We start from the raw sequence: 10,680 nt of genomic DNA, 5'->3' as shown, positions 1-10,680 counted from the left end.
TGTGTGTGTGTGTGTGTGTGTGTGTGTGTGTGTGTGTGTGTGTGTGTGTGTGTGTGTGTGTGTGTGTGTGTGTGAGAGTTAGTGTGTGTTTATATATGCGGGTGTGTTAGTGTTATGTATGTGTGTGGGTGTATTAGTGGTAGGGAGTAAGAAGAAAGGGAGAACCATTTATTTAAAGAAAACAAATAAAAAATAAAAAGAAAAAATTACCCCCTGTCATGTTGTCACGTTGCACCGCCACTATAGCTTATCGTCGCCACCAAACACCATGCTGCCACCAGATGTCGCGCAACCTACCAGTTGTCCAACCACCCCGGCCTGTCGTCGTCACACAGAGAGAGAAGGAGAAAGAGAGCCAACACAAAGAGAGAAAGAGAGAGCCTATATATATATATATATATATATATATATAACACCTAATACCAATCTTGTTTTTTTTTCTTTTTTTAACAAAAAAATAACTACTCTTCTTCTTTTTCTCATCATCTTCCTCTTCTTCTCCTTCTATCATCATGTTCTTCTACCTTCTTCTTCTTACTCTTTTCACCTAATCCCTCTATACCTTCTACACTTCTTTCTCTACCTCAACAAGACAAGAGCTTCATGAGACAAGTACGAGGGTAAGCAATAGATTTTATTTGCATTTAATCATGAACATGTGGTATGGAACCACCCATGAGGGCAAAGCAATCAAGCAACCTTGCTACACGACATGCCCAACAAGAAGAGTACCTTGAGTTTTTGTTTTGTGTTTGAGATTTGATTTTGAGTTTTTTTGTGTGTTTTTGTTTTTGTTTCTTTTTTATGTTTTGTGTTTTTTCTTACCCTATCATTTGTGTTTTACGTTTAGGGTTTGTGCCCCTCTTGGACATCCTACCCACTTTGTGGGCTCTAGGCCAGTCAGTCATCATTGCATGCTTCAATGTTAGCCTAATTAGACCAAGCCTAAGATATTCTAATCACAAATACATGTGTGCAACCCACACAACACTTGTGGGTGCAATAAATACAATTGTGAGTGGTGAATACAATGTGCACAGGAGTGAGCCCAACTCTCACAAAGTAATACATCCATGATAATGTGATGAAGTCCATGAAATCCATTTATAAACCAAGTGCCCAAAAATAACGGCATTTCTTTAGGCAGCGTGAAAAAAAAAGGTGCCATTTTGACACGACGCCATGAAAAACGGAGAGGGGGGCCTATGAGGCAAAGAAGAACTATATAAACTGATTATACCAAGATGCTCCTCGATTTTTTCACTTCATGTTGCCATTCTTGGCTCTGAAAATGATAGCCTGATTATGGAGATACAAATTCAGTCTCTCTCTCCTCCCTTTCTATTCTCCAAAGGATGTTCATGCGAGAATTCTTGTGAGAAGATCGGAATGGAGATCGATTGTCTTGTCTTGAATCGGATTGTTGTGAAATCATGCCGACACTGAGGAGTGATGACCAACGCTATTTGAAAACCAATGGTGGGTCCAATCACTGTCCATAAAATCAATTCATGAGACCCGAAACATGATAAATGGCGATAAGCCTCTTTTTTTAATGAGAATTTGAAAATTTTTTTACATGTAATTGTACAAATCTTATTCAAATGTGATGAAAATTTGTTTGAAGCTTAATTGTGATGTATTTAAGGGCTATGGATCATAGAATATAAAACGTATATGTAATTGTGAGTTATTACTTTTTAAAAACTTGAAATGTGTGTTTTAAGAAAAATAATATTTTTAATACAATATTTTATATTAAAAATAAAAAATACCAACAATATGATTTTGAGATCAAAAAATAAAAAAAAATTGTGTATAAAAATTGGGGGTATATTTGTACAAATATATTTGGAGGTAAAGCATAAGGGTTTGCCTTGATTTACCTCATTTGTATGTTTTAATACATGCTTATTTTTTTTATAATACAATACAAAAACATACATGGAAACACCTCTCAATCTACCCATTGCAAGTAAAACTCTAAACGGTAAAGAGAGGGGATTTTATGTGTTGAATATGATTCAAAATTTGATTTATTTGTTGCGCATTTCATATACGCTTCACTCTTATTTTAAGTATTAAGAGATACAATAACACGGAATAGTTTACGTACTCCCTCTGCTTGAATTACAATCGAGAAGGACATCACGTTGGATTACAATCTAGAGTACCAATATGTTTAGATACTCCCTCTGCTTGAAGTCGAGAAGGGCATCACGTTTGATTTACAATCTAGAGATTCCATCTACAAATGCATTCTTTTGATAAATCGGTTCATAGTGTCTATACCCTCTTGGCCGCAAGGCCATGGGGTTATTTAGGTGAGTATAGGAGGTCTGGCTATCTATGATGCCAGGAGGCATATTCTACGGTGGATTTCGTGAGACCATAGTGGATTTTGTGAGTTTTTATTCCACGATGGATTCTATAAAACTATATTTATTTATTGGGTCTCGTACACAAGGTGAATTCCTTGTGCGAGAAGTTAACAAGGACATCTGTCCTTTTTGGATGTCATGCTAATTTAATGTGTACGTGGGTGACTCCACAGCAAGTAATTCCGTAAAATACATATTTAAATTAATGGATGTTTATGAGCTTAAAGTGCACTCGTATTAAATTAAGGTTAGGACAGAGTTTCAACCTATTTATTTATTTTATAGCTGAAGACTGCTAGGTATTCACTTTTGTTAGTTTAATTTTATTATTTTCTAACAATTGTGAATGCTTCAATTGATGTGTAGAGCAACGGTGGCGTTGGAAAGCACTGGGCGATAGCGTGTATTTAAATTACTTAGAAAAAATTATCATTTTTTATAGGCGTGCATCTTATCATTAAAGACGTGACACTAATATTTATTTAGGCGTGCTTATTTATTGAAGCACTTTACAAATATTTATTATTTTGTATGCGCATGGACGCACGGTTTAGATATTTTATTATTGGACATTGTATTTGGGCACAGCCCGACTCTTGGACCGCCCAACCGCTTTATTCTTTATTTGGACAAAAGCAAACACAAAAGCTAAAGCATACTTATTTGTAAAATTGGGCTATTTTTTAGCTTTGAGATGAATAAATTTATAAATACATGTCTTGTGAAGCGCTTACACAAGGCATGGGGGAGATTGTACCCAATTGGTCTTTTTGCCTCATGTCGTACAAGTCTATTCTCTTGATTTTTGAGCTTAAAGTAGAGTTCTTTGTTCTTGGGGACTTTCTGGCACTTGCTACGCACGCATCCAACATCCGATTTCTGCACCAGTGGCATTAGAGGGAAGCTGAGATCAATGGCTTCCAATCACTTACTATCTCGCGCGAAGGCGAAGCTCCTAGAACAAATGGGCTCTACAGTTAGTCTCACAACAATCCGTCAATACCAACGTGTTCTTGGTGGTGAAGAACCCCCTGTTGTGCTATTAGAATGCAAAGGACCACTCTCTACTGATGGAGGACCACCCGGAAAGATCCTTTATAAGTCCCTTGGATATAACAGAGAACAAAGAAGAAACTTTCATTAAGTTTAAGTTTATTAATCTTAAAAAGCTTAAGAAAAGCTTAAGCTTTTCTAAAACTCGACGTCCATGGCGGCAGCATGTACTCCCTGGTGATGACTTCGGCATCAATGTCCTCTTGTACTGTCGCAAATCAGACGATTATTCAAAGCTTTTTCTTTAAAAGCTTAAGCTTAAGATTTTAAGCTTATACTAAAGTTTCAAAATTTCAAGCTTAAATCTTCTCCATAGCAGTAGTTCCCACTGAATCAACCCTGAACCGATTTTATAACTCCTTGGAAGCCTCTGTTCACACCCGCGCTGTGACAAAGAGAATTTTCAGCAAACAGATTGCTATACGCAGTCTACATGGGCAAAGTATTCGTTGAAGAAGACATTCATCAAATTCCATACCCGCAAAAAGGAGAAAGAAAGTTAAAAAAAAAACCATTTTTAAAAAAAAGAGAAGCAAGCCTTGTAAATCCGACTTTGAGCTACACTCATCCCGCTAACAAGATTTCGAGTGTGTGAGGTTGTTTGAATTTTTGCAGAATGACTGATCAAAATATGAAAGATTTTATGGCCGAAGGTGATTTACTGGAACCAATGGTGGAGCAAAAATTGGACCTAATTATGATGCAGCTTCAAGAGGAACGAAGAGCACATCAAACTTTGCAAACTCAACTGGCCACTCTTCAACGATCTACTGTCGAACAAGATGAGCCGCAACCCGAATATGTTATACGACGTACGATCAATGCGATACTCTGAACACAATCTATCCCAAAAGAAGCCAAGATAAGTAAAATAAATTTCAAATTGCGTACTTTTAATGGGCTACATGATGGAAAGACTGTTCTTTCTTTTATCAATCAGTTTGATGATTATTTCCATGAAGAATAGTATGCCAAAAAAGACAAACTCAAGTGTGTCACTAACCATTTAGTGGACAAAGTATCGCTATGGTGGACTGTTGTCTGCAGAAGTATTGATTTTTCCACTACTTAAGAGGCTTTTCAAAAGAAATTTTTGTAGAATTTTCTGCCACCTCAATTCCACGAAAAAGTAATCAAACAGTCGGATCTTCTGCAACAAAGAGATCGTGAGCCTATTTCATAATATACCAAGCATTTCTCAAATGCCTTATTGCAACTTTGAATCCTCGAAGATATACCTGAGGCGATCCACAAGCACAAGTTTACATCTGGTTTGCTTGGTCACTTTTATGCGGAGATAAACATATTCAAGCCAACGACTCTCGAGGATGCAATTTCTTTGGCCCACGATGCTAAAGACAAAATTCGAGGACGATAGAAGCGACCACAACAATTCTCAACTAATGGTAACTTCGGTACAAAGCAATTTAATTCTAACTTTCGAAGATTCAATCAAAATCGCTTTGTTCCATCTTCTTTCCGTAAATCTTGGACACGACCCCCTGCTTTACCCCATCAAACACAAATCAAAATCCTAAGCCATCTTTCCAGCCCAATCCCAACATTCCTAAACTCCCAGTCATTACCAATAATGTTTCCAAAGCCAAACCCATAGTCCGCTACAAGTGCCATCAACCTAAACATCTAGCGGTGAATTATCAATCCAAAAAGCCAAATGTTCACATCAACTACTTGGAAGTAATTGAAGATGAAGACCATGAAAAAATACCTAATTGCATAGAAAACAATGACGATATCGGTACTACTTTAGATACTTTACCAAGTGTATTAAATCATCATTCTTTAATAACGATGAAATGTCTTGTGCATGGTAGAGAAAATATTGTTTTACATTATGATGGGAGCACACACAATTTTATTTCTACAAAATTAGTCAAAGAATTGAATTTATATACTATTTCGACTCATTATCACATCAAGGCTGCATTCTTAAGCACTAGATACAATGAAACACAAGAAGTTCATGACTTAGAAATTAAAATTGACGATTATGTTGAGCGTAGAAATTTCTTAATTGTGCCTTTGCAATCTAGGAACATTATCTTAGAAATGCCTTGGCGTCATAAATTTAATCCAGATATAGATTATTCCACGCATTCAATAAAGATTCATTCTAATGAAAAACAAATCACATTACATAGTACACATACTTTAGATAATTTTCCATTGCTTAGTCACACATAAGCTAAACATGCATTAAGAAAAGGTAGCAAATCCTATTTAGTATGGGTGAATGAAATTGAAGCTATGAAAAATCAGATGCATCCTAGGTATACACAATTTCTTTCACAATTTAAACATTGTTTTGATATTGACTCACCACCTAGCTTACCACCTACGCATCTTGAAGATCATAAAATAGATTTAATACCAGGTTCTCAACCACCATATAAAGCACCTTATCGACATAATCAAATTAAATTTAAAAAAAATCAAACCCAAGTTGAAGAATTCTTAACCCGAGGACTCATTAGGCCCAGTAGTTTTCATTTTGGTACATCTATCCTATTAGTTTTTACAAAAATAACACCTATAGGATGTGTATTGATTATCGTGCCCTAAATAAGATCACTGTCAAAAATAGATATTTGATACCTAGGGTAGACGACCTCATGGACAAACTACAAGGGGCCATAATATTTAGCAAGATAGATCTTAAATCTGGATACCATTAAGTACGATTGGATACACCTTATATTTTCAAAATTGCATTTAAAACTCAATTTGAACATTATGAATTCATTGTTATGCCTTTTGATCTAACTAATGCACCAACCACATTCAGTCGTACGATGAATTGCATATTTTTAAAGCATCAACATTGTGTCATTGTTTTCTTTGATGACATATTGATTTTCAGTAAAAATGAGAACGAGCATTATGAACATTTATCCTTGGTTTTTAAATTATTAAAAGAGAATCTATTATATGTTGATCCTGAAAAGAGTGAATTTTTTCAAATCCACATTGAATACTTTAAGACATATTGTTTCATCTTATAGTATTAAAGTTTATCCTAAAAAGATAGAAGTAATTTTGAATTGACCGATACCTAAAAATGTATATGAATTACGTTCTTTCTTAGGCCTTGCTAGCTTTTACAGAAAATTTTTGAGAAATTTTTCATTGCTTGTATTGCCTTTGACAAAATTATTAAAGAAATGTTGTATCATTGGTCTGATAATCAACAAAAGTCTTTTGACTTACTAAAACATGCCTTAACACATGTCACTGTATTGCAACTACCTGACTTTAATAGATCATTCTTTCTAGTAGTCACTAATACTAGTGGATCTGAAATAGAAGCTATCCTTATGCAAGATTCACATTCCATAGCCTACTCTAGCTGCAAACTAAAACCATCTAAACTCAAGTATTCTGCCTATGATAAGGAATTGCTAGATGTAGTACAAGCTTTACGTCAATGAAAACACTATTTAATGGGGTCTGGATTCATAATCAAAACTGACCAACAATCAAACATCCCCTTAATCAGCCACAATTTTCTGACTGTCATATTAAATGGACTGCTTTTATTCAAAGTTTTCATCCACTTATCCAATATCAATCGAAAAAAGAGAATATTGTTGCCAATGCTTTGAGTAGAAAACCAATTATCCATAATATCTCTATCATATCTTTTGATTCTCTTATCTCTATGAAAGATACATATGACCAAGACCCCAGTTTTTAAGCTGATTTAAATAAATTAGTCCCAAATAACAAGATTTCAATTTATTCATTGTGTTATTCTGATGAATTTATGTTTTATGAGAAAATGTGTTGTAGAACTGTTCCATTTCGATTATTTATGTTGTACGAAATTCATTGTCTCCCATATCAAGGCCATAGAGGTATTATTTCTACTTTACATACATTGATTGAAGATTTTTACTAGCCACATATGAAATGTGATGTTTCTAACTTTGTATCTGAGTGCTTAATTTGTCAAGGAGTTAAGCGACATCATGATAAGCAATATGATTTATTAATACATTTACCAATTTCTAAACGACCATGGAAACATATTTCAATGGATTTTATTATTAGTTTACCTAACACCCAAGCTAATCATGATATGATTTGACTATTGTAGATCAATTTAGCAAACAAGCATATTTTATTCCACGTAAAAAAACATTAACTGCATCTCAAGCTACTCAATTTTTTTTGAAAACTATTTTCACTAATCATGGTTTGCCAAAAGATATTATTTCTGACCGTGATTCTAAATTTTATAATAATTTTTGGACTACTTTGTTTGCTAATTTTGGTACAAAGATTCATTTCTCATCTGCATTTCATCATGAAATAAATGGACAAACAGAATCTACTAGCAGTACAATTTTAGATCTTTTGCGTGCATACATAATTTTAAAACCCCAAATATGAAATACACATACATTTACTTCAATTTACATACAATAATACACCACATACAACTACAACGAAAGCACCTTTTGAAATCATTTATGAAAATAGATTGCCTACACATGTTACATCATTGTCAAACAAAGTGAAAGTTGCTGATAATATTGACAATATGCATGCTATTATTTTTACTGAAGTCAAAGACATGATTATAAAAGCTCAGTAATCATATCCTAAATAAGCTAACAAGAAAATAAAAGCTATGAGTTTCAAAATTGATGATTATGTTTGGTTACCCATTGAAAAGAGAAAATTATAAAGTGTTAAGAAACATCATGTTGTTAAGTTAGCCCCTAGATTTTATGGACCTTTCAAGATTATTCACAAAATCAATGACAATGCATTTAAATTAGAATTACCCCAACACTGAAAAATCCACAATACTTTTCATATGAGTTTGTTACGACCTTTTAGAGGCCAATTACATGTTCACGTTGCCGATGAAAACCCTCATTTGTTAGAAGAAAAAACTGAAATCCTTGAACCTGAAACTATTCTAAACACTGACTTTAGGATCACTAGAACTAGCCATAGATATTTCAGATATTTGGTTAAGTTTAAAAATCATCCTATTGAAGAGACCCATTTGATACACAGTAACGACCTAAGTGCTTACTCTTCACTGCTTGCTCCACATAGAGCTAATAGCAATTGAGGATAATTGCTATCCCACCCCAGGGATATGATGCCAAGAAGCATATTCCACGATGAATTCTGTGAGTTTTTATTCCATGGTGGATTTCGTGACGTTTTACAGTGGATTCTGTAAAACTATATTTATTTATCGGGGCTCGTACACAATGTGAATTCCTTGTGCGAGAAGTTGACGGGGACGTTTGTCCTTTCCGAGCGTCATGTTAATTTAATGTGCACGTGGGTGACTCCACAGCAGGTGATTCCATAAAATACATATTTAAATTAATGGACGTTTATGAGTTTAGAGTGCACTCGTATTAAATTAAGATTAAGATGGAGTTCCAACCTATTTATTTATTTTGTAGTTGAAGACTGCTAAGTATTCACTTTTGTCAGTTTAATTTTATTATTTTCTCACAATTGTGAATGTATTGTACGTTTCCCAGGCAGTTTTTGCATTGTCCACCCTTTTTGAGATTTTTCTAAGCATTTCTAGCATTTTTACCAGCATTAAATACTAGTCAATCATATTTTTAACCCCAAATTTCAAGTCTGCTAGTTTTTGGGATATTTGACTATTTCTAGCCGTTTTTCACTTGGCAATCATATATATCTTCTTCTTTCCTCCTTCCTTGGCAAGTACACTCTACGACTATGTTATCTTTCTCTATCTCCGGTACTATAGTTATCACAGTCTAATTTGGTACCCTCACTGACACTGTGGATTGCGTACAAGTATTAATCGGTCCTTCTATATTCAACATTTACTCATTATTCAATGTAGATTTTTTTTCTTCATTTCTTTTAGATTGTCTCTCATTCTCTGTGCTTGAGTTCCTTCTTCCATTGTACACTCATATTTTCAACCATTGAATATAAAACCACATGATAGTATACATAGTAACACACCTAGGGACCCTCAAGCCAGATACATCTGGTGGCCTGGATTACCGAATCAAAATAGTTCATGTCTATATCACATGGTTTTAATATAAGGGGTTTTTCAAATACAATTTTAATACAATTTCTACATACAAAAGGATGTCATATAAAGGGGTTACTTACAAATTGAATATAAGGGGTGTGTTTTATTCATGAAGAATTCACATATAAGAATATTTATAAATAGACCTTGAATACATGTGATATAGAGGATATATATATAGTAAATCCCCTTGAGATCTTAGGGAAAATCAAGGGCAAGACATACCTAGGGAATCTCGGCTTGTCTCCCTATGATTAGACTTGTCTCCTTGAGGTGCTTGCACAGCTCCCTCACCCCACGGTTTGGTTGTTGTGTTGTAGTGCGTTGATAGCTCCACCCACCCACCGTGACATGGTCCTTTATTGAGCCCAGCAAGCTTGTAAATGCTTTCTACCTTTGAATATGACTTGTAGCCCCCAAGATGGGCCCTTTGGCAAATCTCCCGTCGTGTTATGTTGCGTGTCGCATTCCGTGACGTATTGAGGTGCCCCGTGACGCGTTGAGGGGTCAAAATGCAAAAGTTACAAGAAGGGTCTAGTGCTGCCCGGGGGCCTAGACGAGGTCCCCAGGGGGTCCCGAGTGGGTCTCTGAGGGTTGGACCATCACACTTGGTACAATTCTTTGATTGCCTTCTCAAATATCCCAATTTAAAAGAAGGAAAGGTAATAAGACTAACTATTGGTAATCACTTAGTACTGCAACTTCTAGTAGTTGATGGTTCATATAAGAACATGACTATAAACTCTATACACTCATTATAACCATAGGTTCTCTTGACGATACTTCTTTAACTTTTTTCTCTCTCAATAATAACATTACTTCCCATCTTTTACCCATCAACTTGTATCATGCTTCATTAGATTGTTAGCAAAAAGAAACCACGAAGTTGTCTTCTAACTATGTAATAGCCTTGGAATGCACAAACACTCATGTAGTAATTGCACCATAACCTATGCATGGATTGGGTCCTTAAGTGTGGTACACTATTATATTGGCTTGCTCTAACATAAAATAAAAGCAATAATAATAGCCAATATCAAATGTGACTTGACTACACATAGAGATTCATACTTCGACCCAAAGATTTTTTTGATTAGGAAATGATAGTAAACAAAAAATAAAAATAAAAAAAATAGATTAGAAATTCAAAACACGTTGCAGAATCAGAGAAAA

The sequence above is a fragment of the Lygodium microphyllum genome, chromosome 17 (assembly GCF_053477565.2).
Source record: "Lygodium microphyllum isolate KBCC chromosome 17, Lygodium_microphyllum_v1.1.10, whole genome shotgun sequence".
NCBI classification, from domain to species: domain Eukaryota; kingdom Viridiplantae; phylum Streptophyta; class Polypodiopsida; order Schizaeales; family Lygodiaceae; genus Lygodium; species Lygodium microphyllum.
Note: the sequence above shows the minus strand (reverse complement) of the source record.